General features: G+C 38.4%; 1 protein-coding gene and 1 long non-coding RNA gene across 4 annotated transcripts in view; both read left to right on the top strand.

The window, feature by feature from the left end:
* b3gat1b (beta-1,3-glucuronyltransferase 1 (glucuronosyltransferase P) b) overlaps positions 1 to 3,080 on the top strand; it is a 226,906-nt gene extending 223,826 nt beyond the window's left edge. For all 3 annotated transcript variants that reach the window (XM_028810370.2, XM_028810369.2, XM_051931493.1), the window contains one exon: positions 2,350 to 3,080. The gene's annotated coding sequence lies outside the window, so the exon portion shown is untranslated. The remainder of the gene's footprint in view (positions 1 to 2,349) is intronic.
* A 3,575-nt stretch (positions 3,081 to 6,655) lies between these two features.
* Positions 6,656 to 15,679, top strand: LOC127529097 (uncharacterized). Its single transcript, XR_007935754.1, has 2 exons — positions 6,656 to 10,266; positions 10,321 to 15,679. It is a non-coding gene; the product is annotated as an uncharacterized LOC127529097 (long non-coding RNA).
* Positions 15,680 to 16,886: the final 1,207 nt, after the last annotated feature.

The raw sequence follows: 16,886 nt of genomic DNA, 5'->3' as shown, positions 1-16,886 counted from the left end.
TGGTGTATCTGTACATCATTATACAATTCAGCGCAATTTGCACAAAGAACATCTGTATGGCAGAGTGATGAGAAAGAAGCCCTTTCTGCACTCACGCCACAAACAGAGTCACTTGTTGTATGCAAATGCTCATTTAGACAAGCCAGATTCATTTTTGAACAAAGTGCTTTGGACTGATGAGACAAAAATTGAGTTATTTGGTCATAACAAAAAGCGTGAAGAAGAACACCACATTCCAAGAAAAACACCTGCTACCTACTGTCAAATTTGGTGGAGGTTCCATCATGCTGTGGGGCTGTGTGGCTAGTTCAGGGACTGGGGCCCTTGTTAAAGTTGAGGGTCGGATGAATTTAACCCAATATCAACAAATTCTTCAGAATAATGTTCAAGCATCAGTCACAAAGTTGAAGTTACACAGGGTTTGGATATTCCAACAAGACAATGACCCAAAACACAGTTCGAAATCTACAAAAGGCATTCATGCAGAGGGAGAAGTACAATGTTCTGGAATGGCCGTCGCAGTCCCCTGACTTGAATATCATCGAAAACCTATGGGATGATTTGGAGCAGGCTGTCCATGCTCGGCAGCCATCAAATTTAACTGAACTGGAGAGATTTTGTATGGAAGAATGGTCAAAAATACCTCCATCCAGAATCCAGACACTCATCAAAGGCTATAGGAGGCGTCTAGAGGCTGTTATACAGTGGACCCTTGACTTACGAACTCAATTCGTTCGCGAGGGCTGATTGTAACTCAAGTTGGTTGTAAGTCAAGACTATTTTTCCCATAAGAAATAATGGAAATACCCATAATGCGTTCCGAACCTCCCACTGCAACACTTACTTAACCTTTTCATAATAAAAAAAGGGTTGTATAATGTGCATAATTTACCAAAACACCAATAATTTTTCTAATGTACTAACCAAAAAGTAATAAAAAGTGCCTAGCCTACCAGAAACAACAATTTCATACTGTACTCACCATTTAATTTGACATCTTTGGGCTGCAGGAAGGGAGGAGGATGATAATGAAACTGAAGGCTTTTTAAAGGCTTTCTTTAACTTGCGCTCAGGCATTTGCAATCATTTCAATAGCTTCTTTTGCGTTAATTTTAATCTCCTCCTGCCTACAAGTTATTCTGACAAGAATTTTTCTCAGCATTTCCTTGCGATGATACAAGGAACTGTTTCTGAACTGTTCTGAGACCCCCCCCCCCCCTCAATAGGAACGACATGCTGAAGTGCGTGCTGAAGTGCGATTGCCGCGACTGTGGAAGCTTGCTTGTCCATTGCCGGGCAGGGATATCACATGCATATCACCCATCGATATCTTTTCTGTTTGCTTTGGCTGAGAGACTCAGCACAGCTTTAAGCCGGCTGTTAACAGATACAGATAAACAGTCTTCCATACGGAGTTTGGACTTTGGCATGTCTTCTAGTTGGGGGAGGTCCCAAGAGAGTTTACAAACCTGACATTTTATTGAATGAGTGCCGCATTAATAGGAATGTTTCTGTTTGTTTACAATCGCGCAAGCGGATACACGTGACCGCATTCAGGTCGTAACGCAAGATGTTGGTCGTAAATCAAAATAAAAATTTTGGTCGTAAATCAAGTTGTTCGCATGTCAAGCCGGTCGTATATCAAGGGTCGACTGTATTTGCAAGAGGAGGCTCAACTAAGTATTGATGTAATATCTCTGTTGGGGTGCCCACATTTATGCACCTGTCTAATTTTGTTATGATGCATATTGCATATTTTCTGTTAATCCAATAAACTTAATGTCACTGCTGAAATACTACTGTTTCCATAAGGCATGTCTTATATTAAAAGAAAATTGCTACTTTGAAAGCTCAGCTAATGATAAACAAAAATCCAAAGAATTAAGAGGGGTTCCCAAACTTTTTCATATGATTGTATATACCAGTATATATCATAAAAATAAAACATAAAATGCAGATAAATACAACTTTTTTTTTTTATTGTATATGCCTTCATACGTTTATGTGATTTTGGTGCAGTGGTTACCAAAGATTTCTCAAAGAGCCAAGGGAATAAGTTCAGTTCAATTCCTTGTGACTGTCTAACTGGGATTTTCATGTTCTCCCTGGTATGCTGGTTTTAATCCCACATCCCAAAGACATAGGGATGATAGTATACTGAAATGGACTGGTTTCCCATCCAGGGTTAATACATCCATGGATTGTGAAGAAAATTAATAGGAGGGGTAACTTGATTAGATTAGATTAAATTAAATAAACATTATTAACCCCATGGGGTGAATGCATGATGTTTTACAAAATGAGTTATATGATGCACTCATTTTTTCTTTTTCTTTTTTTTAACTTTAGGGACACTTTTCTAAGTGGACTGACAAGAATTAAGTTGGAGCTGCTGTGCAGTTATGTCGCTGAGTCAGCTGAAAATAGCAGGCACATCAATGGAGATCCCACATCCGAAACCATTCTAATGAAACTCTCAACAAAAGACAATATACATAAATAAAGTTATGTAAAAAGAAAAAAAGCACAGAAAATATGGGATGGCAATATTTATTATTCCAAGTGAGAAACCAAGATATTGAGCAAAAGGAGAGAGAAAAAAAAAGAGGGGGACGGGACTTTTCTTTTGTTTTTTTTTTTTCTTTCTTTCTTTCTGTTTTTTTTCTTTTGCATCTGCATGGCCTGACACCATAATTAAAGTTAAAAAACAAAAAAGCATCTCATGAAGACAGCCACTGGGAGACTTGGACACCTGCTGAAGAACACCTCGCCACAGACAATTGTTACTTGGCTGTTTTTACAAAGGGATGTGGAGTTGTAATTGCTGTTAAACAATGGGCACACTCCCCTGAGAGAAGGAAGGATGGGCTGCCGCCATTGTGTGAACCCCACCCTGAAACACTGACTCGTAACCCACTGGATGGACCTGTTCAATGCACACTGGGAAAAAAGCAACAAACTGAACAGAGTTTTGAGCCAAAAGGACTTTGATGTCTCTTTGCAAATGCATTGCATAAGTGAAAGGATTTTTTTTTTGTATGTTTTTCATTTCATTTAATTTTAAATGATTTTTTTTTTTTCATGTTGCCTGCTTTTTATTGGTTCACTATTGACATGCCTCTCAATGCTAATGGCCGTAAACAGCTTTGGCTTCAAGTCCACAATGGAAAAAGGCCGCATAAAGGCTGCCTATTGAAATGTCATAGAGCGGGTACTGAGATGTACTGGGTGGCACACGTATCCCCCCCCCCAGTTGTACTTGAAGATGTGGCGGTGCCGGGGAAGATGGTACGTCCTATCATTCAGACATCCGTCATGTGAGTTATTGGAAAGCACTTAGTCCTGAACCTTTAGTCCACAACTAATACCCCAACATGTGTTCATACCAGATTTAGCAGGGGGCTTGAGTTACATTTCTCATTGTTAAAGCTCATTTAGTGTTTTTATTTAAGACCTATTTATATAAATACTGAAAGTATTATTTAAAAGCAAGTAGTTCGTATTTTTTTAATGTGCACTATGGATAGGTATTGTGTTATTGTACTGATTAATAAGATTTGACCCTGAATGTCAACTCCATGGGTTTTACTATGGAGACGACAGTATTTTTTTACAAGACTGCAAGCAGAAACATATTTACTATTCCAGGGATGAGATGTTCATCAAGAAAGGCATGCTTTTGTTTTATTGTTTTTATGCCTCAAAAAAGGAAATGGTCTCACACAAGTGGAGCAGAAGAGAGCATGTTGCCAACGCCAGCGTCTTTATTTGGTTGTGTTTCTCTATAGCATGCACGTTCATCTTGAAAAAGTCCTGTAGGTCGGGGGGGCAGGGGGGATTGGTCAAGTGATAAGTAGCCGGAGGTGTCACTCTGAGTCCTACACATCACAGTAACTGATTTGTGTTGTTTTCCTGCTGTTAACAAAACTGATGTTTTTAGCTCCAGAAAGATAGATACCGCTCTCGTGCATCACCATAACATATTCAGTGCCTGTCAGCAGTGATATATTTCAAACAATCTCTTGTAAGACATGACTAGCAAATGAGCTTAGGGGTCAGAGGGTAATACGTCCAATGATTCAGATCTGATTTGTGAAAAACTGGGACACTAGACACATTCACCCAGGGCTCAGATGATAAAGGCATTTTCCTAGGGCATGTGGCCTTGGCAGAGGTACGTGGTTGGGCTGCTGCCCTATTGGGCAAGGGCACTGTACATTTTAATAGGGAGCTGAGTCACAATAAAACAAATAATACAAAATGAAATCACCTTTAATAGCAATCTTAATTTCCATTCGGATGCACCTTGTATTGTGATTAAACCTTACTACCCCTCATTTAATGATATTCACAGTAAAAGCTGTGGCAGAATAAGTATTGAAGGAGGGTGCAAGAATATAGCACATATGAGGTGACCCCAAATGGTCACATATGCACAGACCTTAAAGGAGAAATGAGGATGGGTAAATCTGTCAGTTAAATATTGAAAAAGGGACCACCAGAGCTTTCAAAATTAACATCCAGGAGTGATGCACAAAGAGGATTATCAAGCCTGCACTAGAGCTCACCCGGCATTTGTCATGCCCTTCATAAATCATCCATCCATCCATTTTCCAACCCGCTGAATCTGAACACAGGGTCACGGGGGTCTGCTGGAGCCAATCCCAGCCAACACAGGGCACAAGGCAGAAACCAATCCCAGGCAGGGTGCCAACCCACCGCAGGACACACACAAACACACCCACACACCAAGCACACACTAGGGCCAATGTAGAATCGCCAATCCACCTAACCTGCATGTCTTTGGACTGTGGGAGGAAATGGGAGTGCCCAGAGGAAACCCACGCAGACACGGGGAGAACATGCAAACTCCACGCAGGAAGGACCCGGGAAGCGAACCCAGGTCCCCAGGCCTCCCAACTGTGTGGCAGCAGCGCTACCCACTGCGCCAACGTGCCGCCTCCTTCATAAATCATTCCATCAAAATATTTCATGAAGCCTACCTTAGGATCACACTGTTATAACTATTTAAATATTTTCGTCAATTAAAAATGAGGCTGTGAAAAGATTTCTTAAGGGTGAGATATAATGAAGTAGCCAGAAACGCTGTTCAGTACATTAAAAGTTATAGAAATGTGTACGTCTTTTTAGGATCAATTCTCAAAATTACTAAACAAGCAAAGCATCAAAACCTGACATTCTCTTTGAATATGTCACTACTTAAAAATATTTTATTTCTTGCAAAGCTTTATTTTGAACATAGATTGCACTGGCTACTGATGCACAATTTGTTTTTGAAATTAAGCCGCCTCGCTGACTGTCACACATTGGACCCCCGGAAATGTTGGGCTTTATGTGGCAATGCTATCAGCAAGCAAAGCTGGGAGAACAAATACAAACAATACAAGAATAAATTTATATGTAGAAATCAAAGCAGACAAATCAAAGGTAATATAATTAATAATAATAACTTGACTCACAGAATTAAAGATTTATTTATAATTCTGCACGCAGGATTGAAACACTGAGCAGAATTCTGGTGTATTGCCAACGTGCCTAACATTACATTAGAGCATCTTATCTTTTATATGCTTTACCATCACCCGATGCCATGGTGGCACTATCACATGATTGGCACAGTGGTACGATTCTATCGGTTATATCAGTGGTTCTCAATCTGTGAGGCGGGCCCCCTAGGGGGGTGCGAAGATGTGAAAAAAAGAAAACAAGAATCAAAAATATGAAAAATACATCTATTGAAACCAAAACAAATTAACTTAAACTACATTCTGATACTAGAAAAATAAATATAGAGTTAGATAAATGTTAATAAAAGTTAAGCAGGTATAATAAAATATGCATCTATGATATATCATTAATTTAAAAAGAACAAATTGGTATTAGTGGGCTCCTTTCAAAAAAACATTAGGGGGGCGCAATTAAAACTGTTATGAAAACTCGGGTCGCAAATACTTAAAGGTTGAGAAACGCTGGGTTATATACTGGACAAGCAGGTCTGCAGGATCTGCTGAATCCCCCCTCCCTAATATTATTGGCCTGTGCAGCTCTTTATCAACTGTCGCTTCAAAGGTCAGTGCCTGTGCTGTGCCTTCTTTTACAGAATCAGCTGATAAGTACGATTTATAATGGATTAACATTTTTAAGATTTATACTAAAATGAAGGTTAATGCTTCAATACTTCAACACCTCCTAGAACAAGCTTACCTTACCAACATCAGGCAAATGGCAGAAACACAGACTTGGACAGGGATCCAACCCATTGCAGGTTATACCAGCACTTAATGATTCCAAGTGATCAATGAACACATACATCTATAGGACATGAGAGGAAACTGGACTACCAGGAAAATGTTCATGCAAACAGTGGGAGAACATGTAAGAAGTACATAAACACTGAACCTAGGTATCTGAAGCTGTAATGCTTTACAAGTAACTCCCCATCATGTCATCATTTTGATAAATCTATCTTCACGTGACACCACATGACCATGCTTATCATTTTGGGAAATACCCGGGTGTCAGTTTTGCCAAGAAATGTCCTGTCTGTTGGGATAAAGTGTAAGGTGGGCTTTACGCATTCATGTTGTGACAGCAGCTATTGGCAGAAAATATGAACATATCTTTATTTACCTTCGAAAGGACTGTCTGTTGATCTTGGAAGGCTAAAGAACGTTCAGATTCGAGAGATGAAACGAGCAAGTCATGGCTGTATAGAATTTGGCAAACAATTTCCCATAGGAACATTTTATTACTCCAAGGTTGATCTTTGATGGTTCAAGAGACTTAAAAGACACTCTCATTTATGTTTCATTTAAGAATCAACTTTCTCACAGATGTTTCTCCTAAAATTATTTATGAGAAGTAGCTTTAGATAAAAAGGAGACGTGAGATTACAACAGAGGTAAAAGGAGTCAAAATTGAGAATTTGGTTTGAAAACATGGTATATTTCATGAGACCTCTTTCTAGTTTCATGTTAATCTTTCATATTTTTTAGTTATTATTGGACAGATACCTTTATCCAAGATAATTTTCAACATCTGAGACACAACTGATTACATTTATTTTGCTTTACCAATTGAAGCACAGGCAGATGAAGTGACTTTCTTGTGATCACATGGTGTCAGTAGTGGGATTTGAACCTACAACCTCAGGGCTTGAGGTCCAAGGTCTTAAGAAGATGTCTCCACTTTATTTCTTTGTTGTCTAGGAGAAACCAAAATGATATTAAGCAGATCCCTTTTTAGGACTTTTCATTCCTATGGGTTAATTTATCTAGGCAGGATAGTAGAAGTTGTGCTAAAGGAGAATGGTTGTTCGGGGGAGACAGAAATGACCTTAATGTACGGGGTGATGGAGTAAGCGGCTTAGTCATCCACATGCTAGTCTGACAGGCTGTGTTGTTCCTTTCTATAGCTTACTTTCGCTACCAGGCCTACCAATCTAAATGAATTGATCAAGCAATTCCTTACAGTTGAGATCCTCAGTTTCATAATAAATACAAGCATATGCTCATTTGAAAAAGTAAAATTACTTTTTTTGTCAAGGTTATTTCTTTTGTAATTATCACAAGTAGAAATGAGCACATTCATCACACATTTGATTTGTGTAATTTTTAAACAGCTTCATTACTTCACATCTAATTAACCATGAAATACAGATAAATATTTCAAGCTCAAACCATGAAAACCCAGTCATTTTGTTAAATAGTGTGAGGAGTACATATTATTATTGTTAAATTGTTTTTTTTATAGACTATACAGCATATTTTTAAGCATATGCCCCCATTTCATAACGTTTTCTGTCTTAATGTATCATATTGAATAACTGTAAAAGTCCCCTGGTGGGTTATAGAAATTCAGACAAAATAATGGAAATCTGGCACTGCTGTTAATGTCCCTCTGCCCACAGAATCAATCAAGGATACCCAGAGTATACAAAATGATTTCCCAAAGAACCACTCATCATCTGTGACTCATGGCCTTAACTAAGCTGCAAAGCTATTTTAAGTTATTCATTGAGAGTTTTGTTCAAGACACTTCACATGGGAAGTGTTGACAACAACGGGCCATTAAACCCAAAATAGCTTGTCAAAGCTATTCGCCTGACACATCCAAAATAATACTGAACATTTTTTTTTAGAACATTAGAATAATCTCGGCCAGAACAGGCCATTCAGCCCAACAAAGTTTGCAGTTCCAATCTGCTTAATTCTTCTAAAAAAAACATTAGATCTAGTTTTGAAAGTCTGTGCGGTCCTACTGTCTACCACACTACTTGGTAGCTCATTCCATGTGTCTGTGGTTCTCTGTTTAAAGAAAAACTTCCTAATGTTTGTGCAAAATTTACTCTTAACAAGTTTACAACTATGTCCCGTGTTATTGATGAATTTATTTTAAAATAACAGTCTTGATCCACTGGACTAATTTCCTTTATAATTTCAAACCCTTCAATCATGTCTCCTCTTAATCTTCATTTGTTTAAACTGTATAGGCTCAGCTCTTTTAATCTTTCCTTATAACTCAACCCCTGCGGCCCTGGAATCAGCCTAGTCACTCTTCTCTGGACATTTTCTAATGCTGCGATGTCCTTTTTGCTGGAGACCAAAACTACACACAGTACTCCAGATGAGGCCTCACCAGTACGTTATAAAACTTGAGCAGAACCTCCTTGGACTTGTACTCTACACATCAGGACGCTATATAACCTAACATTCTGCTAGCCTTTTTACACTAAATCCTGCTCATAAGGTGTACTCTCGATTTTCTGACCACCCATTTTGCATTCAAACCTAATATTTTAACTTCCTATGTATAATACTTTACATCTACTTACATTAAATTCCATCTGGAACTAATCTGCCTAAGCCTGTATGCTGTCCAAGTCCTTCTGTAATAATTTAACGGATTCAAGATTACAGTATCTGCCAATCCACTTGACTTGGTATCATCTGTAAACTTAACCAGCTTATTATTTATATTCTTATCCAAATCATTTATATATATTAAAAATAGCAGTGGAACACCACTCACCATCCTCTCACTATCACCCTGTGTTTCCTTACTAACCTTATCTACAAGCAGTTCATGCTGTCATATAAGTACATGTATCTTTAGTTGTGGTAATAAGAGCATAGAAAGCACAACGTCCTCACAGGTGGCGCAGTGGTAGTGATGCTGCTATGCAGTAAGGAGACTATGGAAGATTGTGGGTTCGCTTCCCGGTTCCTCCCTGTGTGGATAGTGCTTTGAGTACTGAAAAAAGCGCTACTATATAAATGTAATTTATTATTATTAATGTGTCCAGCGTGCGGTCGTCCAGGCAAGAGCGCACCTTCGTGCAGAAGTACGCCAGCCGCTGAGAAAGCACGCTCTGCCTCCACTGAAGTAGGCGGCACAGTCATCAGATACTGATACACTTGTTCTAAACAATGCCCGTGCTTGCCGTTGCTCTGAAACACAGCCGTTTCAACTTTTACTGATGCATCCAGTTTCTTGTCATCATTCTGTGATGGCATGTTTCTTGGCACAGATAATGTGGATGCAACAGACTGACGCATTGCAATTTCAAGTTGCTGTTCAAAGCTGTTGTCTGATGAAGTGCAAGCTGCAGCAATTATTTATTATTACAGTATTAAATAATTAATTATTTTCAACTATAACTCTGTTATTTCTTGATCTATTTTTACACTTTTACACGCTATACATGCGAGCTTGGCAGTTCCCGTTTTTCCAGGAATTACAGCAGTTTCGGGAATGAAAAATGTCCGGGAATGGATTCCCTAGGGTCTATGTATTTAGGCTAATTTAGCAGAGAACCTGAGCGATGCATGTTAGAGACATGGGCAGACAAGTATGGCAACTTCAAAAGAGAGCAGTCTGTGCTGTTGTTTAAGCCAAATTGATTTCTTTGACACATGGAATTCAGCCGCATATTGTGCATTGCTACCATAGCCGACTTTTGACACATTGTGCAGTCAAACTTTTGTGACTTTTGTAAATGTTATCATCAATGGCACCAGATATTTTTATTTATTCTTGAACCTGTTTGACAATGATTTTTAAAGTATTTTTAGAAACATACTGCATTTTTCAAGATTTACTGAAACACCCCGTCTGTAACAAGTGTAATGAAAGCACACAACAACTATATACAGTTGGGGACACAACCCGGTGACCTCTTAATTGAAGAAAATAACAAACAGTTTTTCAAAGCAAGCAATTGAGGGAATGTCTTTTTAGATGTGAGTCCACAAAAGAACTGAATTAAACATGGTTGTGTTCCAGTTTTATGGGTTCCAGGCAGGAAGGCGCGGGTCCAGGAAGATGGACAACAGAAGTGACGTCAGAGGTGGAATGGCAGTTAAGAGGGAGGAAGAGAGAGAAGGAATTAAACAACTCCTGGTTTGGTGGGGAAATTACCATCACCAGAGCCCTTAAGCTGTCTGCTCTGCACATGTATGGGACACAAGAGAAGTGGAGGTCTACTTTGGAAAAAACAACAAAAAATTTTGCAAGAGAATTAGAAAAAGCAGGAACAGAAATTTAGTGCACCACATTAGACTTTAGTATCATTTTTTTTATGCTTCATAAAATATGTTTCTGGTTCAGTCTTTTCCTCCTTTTGTTGGTTGACATGTTATTTTAGGCATTACCGTTTAAGTGTAGGTTAAATAACATTTCTCATTTATTTCTGGTTAGGAAATATCACCAAGCAGTAATTGTAGGGAAACTGGAAAAGAGAGTTGGAGACAAACTATATTTCAAATTTTACATCTCTAATTACAGCAGTGAGGAGTGAGAAAGAAATGTGGTGTGTTTCATTCTTACCCACACACGATCAATAAGGCTAGAAATTCTGAGCACCGGCTTACATTACATTATTTATTGGCAAATCAGAGATATTTCATCCTCTAAGTATTAATCGTGGAAATTTGTTTAAATACACAACTACATCACCTTCAGGTTAATTTTGATTGGGTGATTTTTATGGCATGCTAAGCTTGTTGTTTTTGTTCATATACAGTCAGCATCAGAAGTCTGCACGCACATTGAAATTTTAGATCTTATGGATATGAGAGCTGAAATCGGGACAAATCTTTTTACAACTTTAATAAGAACTCATTACACACAATTTAAGTGAAAATCAAATGGGTCATCAGTTTGCCACGTGAGACTGTGTTCTAAAATGAAGGCAGTATCTTTACAAAATAAAGTTCCACATAGTGAAACACTATAAGTGATCATAAGTGTGACCTTTTTTTTGCGTTATTATTGTCTAGTTGTCTACAGAACAGAGACAGCAATTCACATCTGGGCATCGACATTCAGTGTAAATAACGATGCTTGCCAAGGACCTTCTGAGATTAATCTACGTCCCTGGCCCTGCAAGGTGCCCAGGCGGAGGGCAAATGGCAAAGTTTTGTGCATAGCTGGTCTCTTTTTAATATGCCTGAATCTCACAACAATGATTTTCATTTTGCTTTTTGTCTTCTTAAAAAGACATGGATATGCTGCTTAGCAATATATGTGCAATCTCAAAATGTGGATCAATATCAATATCAATATAAATGGATATTTTTATTGCATTTTAAAGTTTTTCTTAGCATTAGTATCCCAGTATCTAGCTATAAAATGCAAGAGTAGGCTAATTATTTTTTTAAATTCATAAAATATGCTTCACTGTTGAACATAATTTCATGTGGCAATCTAATGCTTACAGTGGGCATTGTGCAAGTGATGTCATGTATTGGGCGTGTCGAGTAGGGGTGACATTTGTAGATATTGAGGAATGAAGTTACACTCTGTTGATGGGTTTATCTGCCTTGTAGCTGCACAGACCGAAGTTTGATCCCAGGTCACATTTTTTATGATATTCACTTGCTCTCCTCTTGTTTAATTGGAGTATTTTGCTTTTCCCAGTTTCTAAGGATGTACAGATAAGGTTAACTTATTATTTTAAATTTGCCCAATATGAGTGACTGCAAGTGCCCCCTGCAGTAAACGTGTGCTGTAACTCCCAGCGAATTTTGAACTGAATTTGGCACCTTCAAGAGATAAATGAATGAATGAACGGATAGATGAATTTAGGTCAACACTGTGAAGTATTTCTTAATGTATTGCCTCCCAGGTTTTCGGATCTGGCTTCACTTATAAAGCGTTTTCAAATTGCCTACAAGTCTGCATGATTATTCCTATTTCCACCCACATTCCAAACACGTACACGTAAGTTTAATTGGCAAATCCAAACCGTAGTGAGTGTGTGCGAACTAACACTTTCTCTAGGGCTAATTCTTTCTTTGCATCCAATACTTCCAGGGCTTTCTCCCATTTTCTTCAAATGAATGGATGTATTCATAATCCAAAAATTCACATTAAAAAATAAGTTGGAATATGTGTGAAATGTAATACAAGGCTGAATAGCTTTGCATACAAAGAATAATTCTAGACAGCCATGGCCAACCCAAACACCATGAGCTCCTTCTGTGAATTTCATTTTTAATCAACACACCTCCACTTTACACCTGGCTTGTCATTTTACTAGCAGGATGAGAATTTAATAAGAAGAGTACAGAAATGTGAGAACATACCTGGCACTCGTTTGCAAACAGAATCACATTTTATTAAAAAAATGCAATTTAGGAAATATGTCAGCAGATGGAATTGCCACCATAAATAACCATTTAATTATTTCACAGCAAAAGTCCAACAGTGAAAAGCTTTACTTATTCATGTTACCATGTAAAGTTTAATATAAAATCTCTCTCTCTCATCTACGTATCTATTTATCTATCGACAGATAGATAAGATAGAGAGTATATATATATATATATATATATATATTAGTTCATATAGCTGTTTCAGCTTAACATAACAAAAGGTGAAGTGCTTGGCCCCTTATAGTCCAATGGAAATGTTTGACCCACTATACAGTATATATTTAGGACTACACCGCAACTCGTATATTGTAAAGGCAACAATATAAATACAGCTTCTTAGCAAAAAAAAAAACCCTAACGATGCAAGTCTCAGATTAGACTATCGAAGATAACGACACTTCCGGTTAAATGCCAGCCAGGCCAAAAGAGGCAGATCCAGTTGGACAAACACTGGATGTGATGTCAGAGGTAGTGCGATTGATCTTGTCTGTGGAGGAAGAAAATGAAACAAGTATTAGAATACTGATGTGACTGGTGAGGAATTACCACCACAACCCTTTAAGTTGCCCCAAAGACATGCATGCATAATAGTATATACACTTATGCTTATGTATACTATATAAACACATTATATATATATATATATATATATATATATATAAAGTAAAACTGTAATATATGACTTTTTATTTTATTTATTTGTTTTTATTATACTGAAACAGACTTTCGAAGAAGGCTAGTTGTCTGTGTAGGTTTTCTCTCCCACGTCGTCAGGTTCACTTATTTGGTAACAATATACCAGCCTCCGTGACCGAGTGGGCCCAGCGATGGACTATCCACGATTGTACCTCCCTTCCACCAAGTAAAGCAGGGATAGGCCCCACAACCCACCTCTCCATGACCGTGAACTGCATTTAGCACATCTGAGGATGTTGTGCAGACAGTTGAAGAGAGTGGAATCTCAGTCTGCTGATTCACTGCACATTCAGGAGGCCATTGACATCTTGATGTTCAGTCCCTCCCTAGTGATGTCTCCCACACATTCATCCACCTGAGATTTTCATAACAAATTTCAAACTCCCTGCACATAAACTCTTCTGGTGTTCATTTTCTCCATAATGATGTGATTGTATTCATCTTTCTCAGGAAAACACAATCTGTGAGCAACATGTGTCAAAAGTATTTCAGAGGCTCAGAAATAAACACTTTTCAAAGACATAAACAGGAGCCATTTTTGCAGAATTTGTTCTCCCTTAGTAAAGTGGGTTTCCTTCAGGTGCTGTATTCTTACTCCCACAATCTAAGCCTACGTTGTTTGACTGATTGATGATTAAAAATTGGCCTGGGGTGACAAGAGCACATAAGCACACCCTACAATAGCTTGACTGCCTCCTACCTTGTGAAACTCCAACCCCAAATGTTATTAACAAATGTAGATAGGAAATGATGGAGAAACTGGTGGTTTCAGCGTCACAGCTTATAACACATCCTATAGACATGCATGCTGATCGGTTACAGTAAATGACCCTGTATGAGGGTGTGGACACCTATGTTTGTGTTCTGCAATGGACTGATGTGCCATCTTCCAGGATAGCCTTTAGCTTCTAGTGACACAGAAAGTAGGTAACGAAAATAGAAAGATGAAATGAAAGAAAGGGCCCCAATCCTTTTTGTGGACTTGAATGTCTGTCTAAAAGTCCTGTCACATTACACAACCTTTTAACTCACAGTCTTCGTTTACATAATCTTAGCAGTGTGCGACTTCCCCCAACAAAGTCATAGGGTGGGCTCGGTTTGTGTGAAAGTTAAGAACCAATGAAGTAAGATGCATATAATGCAGCTACAAGGGATACAGAACGTACACCTCCCAAACAGAAGAGAGACCTACGTACCCAACACTCACAACTGTCATTCACAACAGAATGACAAAAAGGAAAAACAGGCTTTTGTACAACACTGGCTCTGTCAGGCTCCACAGTATTGAGTTTAATAAAAGGGGAGAGCTCATGAAACTGTGCTGGAATGTCATCAGCCAGGCGTCTATTCTGTCATAACCTACAACATCTAGACATGTAGTTGACAGGATCGGCAACCTCAGTCCTCGAGTTTGACATTCCCTCTAACTAGAAATGACGTAATGTGACGTCATCTTAACAAGACAAAAGATGAAGTGCTTGGCCCCTTATTTTATATTCCAATAGAAATGTTTGACCCCTTAATCTGGGTGGGTGACGGCAGTAACATACAAAAAATACACATATAAACAAAAATAACTGTGCAACTTCTACCAGGCATTTGGAAAGAACGACTCCATGTGGATTTCTACCATTTTCACCTGTTTGGCACCTTATTTGAAGGTTAAAAGCAAAAAAAAATCCTGCTACTATTCTTTACACCTTTCTTTTCCAAAATTTTTATATAATGATCAATATTGTTGTTTTGTGGACCCAAATATACGCCACATGCCCATTTGTTTGCCTTCTTTGCTTTCTCTGTATTTCCAATATGGAGGAAGCATTGCTTTTTTCCTTATTTTATTTTGCCTAGGTCTCTGTGAAAGTTGTGCTTTATGCATGGTAATGTAGCAAGAGGCTCATTTTCCTTCCACTGTTCAATTTTAGTCAGACTTTGGAGCCTCAGTTTAAAAGCAAAAGACTCCCTATAGTTACTCTGCCATGTTTTGTGGCCATTTCTGAGGAGCTCAGTTGGGTGTCTCGTTTCTCTCAAGCAGAAAGAAGAGCGTGTTCTCAGCAGGTCCCAATTAAACAAGGCTAAAATGACAAATGTTCTTCTGCCCATCTTACTTGTGAAAACCAGAAAACATTTGTCGCTGTCACCTTGTGCCATGTTGTATTGTAGAAGTGTGTAATTGAATAATTTGCCAGTAGAGTATTACTTTGCACAACCTGCAACTGGAGCCTTGCCTTTTAGTTCTGACCACCCCACCCCTCTCCATCCCACCTATCCTCGTTCCATCAAAATAAAATGCAGAGCAATAACAATCGCCGTGTGTGTGTCGTCAATTCTGTGACTTTGTGCCGACTCTTTTCTGCATTGATGTACATCTTGAAAATGAAGAGTTCTTTCAAAACAGTGCAGTGAATGGGATGCGGCTTTACAACATCAGGTAACCGGATGGAGTGGGGACATGGTGTGTATGCCGGACACTTCATGGCCACAGACTACTGCCTTGTAAATCACTACTAACAAGCAAGTCTACCTTTTCTTTTTGATTATTAAATATATTTCACAGCCATAAGAGATTCATTCCTGGCTAGAACGCCTTTTGTGTGAAATGTTGAAAATTGCTCAATCAATACTGAATACATCGCCGTTATCTGCTTAATCAATAAACTTTATAATCCTACTGTATACACAACCTGCTTATAGGTTGTAGTCTTTCATATACCATTCATATTTTATTTGTAACTATGATGATTACATTATATTATTTGCTTTTCCATTTTTAGACGTGTTTTATCAGGGGGACATCACTTATGAAAATACAAATCCAAATTCAAATTTATGAAACAGACAGGTTCTTTTTTTGTACTACATCTCTGTCACAAGTCCTGTCTGTCTGTTCTTACACTATCCAGACATTAGGGATATGCAACTCACAGTCGAGATGCCCTTGTACTCAGGATTACAATCCGCTATCTTAAGACGTCACCCAGGTATGACTGTCACTGTACCTTCTCTATTGGGAGTGTTCTCTCTCCCTCAACCCTGATTGACATAACTGAGAAAGGAACTCATTTTCTCAGCCCTCAGTGATAAAATAAAGCAAAACATACAAGCAGCAAAATAGCTGAAAAAGTCTTAATCTTTAGTTATAAAAGTTAGTGCCGTAAACAAAAGCGAATAGAATACCACACAACCTGGATTGGGTCATCGTGTAGTTCTGACAACAGATGAAGATCAATTCAACATTTGTGTCAATTCCAGATGGCACTTAATCTTTGTAGATACACTAAGTTTAAGATTTTAAGTCTAAGATACACTAAGATGTTTGCTTCTTTCTATTTTCTGTGGTCATCATTGTGTCAGCTCTTTTCCTAGCTAGATCCTCATCTAATGTTATACAGCTTACATCATTAATCACAGAATTGCTACACTTGCCACTTATCAAAGGGGCTCATAAATGATCTCTTTCCCTTCCTTCTGTCTTTCTTACTGGTGAGAGGATTGGCTCCTGTCCTTAAAAGC

This window comes from Erpetoichthys calabaricus, chromosome 9, assembly GCF_900747795.2.
Source record: "Erpetoichthys calabaricus chromosome 9, fErpCal1.3, whole genome shotgun sequence".
Lineage (NCBI taxonomy): Eukaryota > Metazoa > Chordata > Cladistia > Polypteriformes > Polypteridae > Erpetoichthys > Erpetoichthys calabaricus.
Note: the sequence above shows the minus strand (reverse complement) of the source record. Positions and strands in the feature narration are given on the sequence as shown.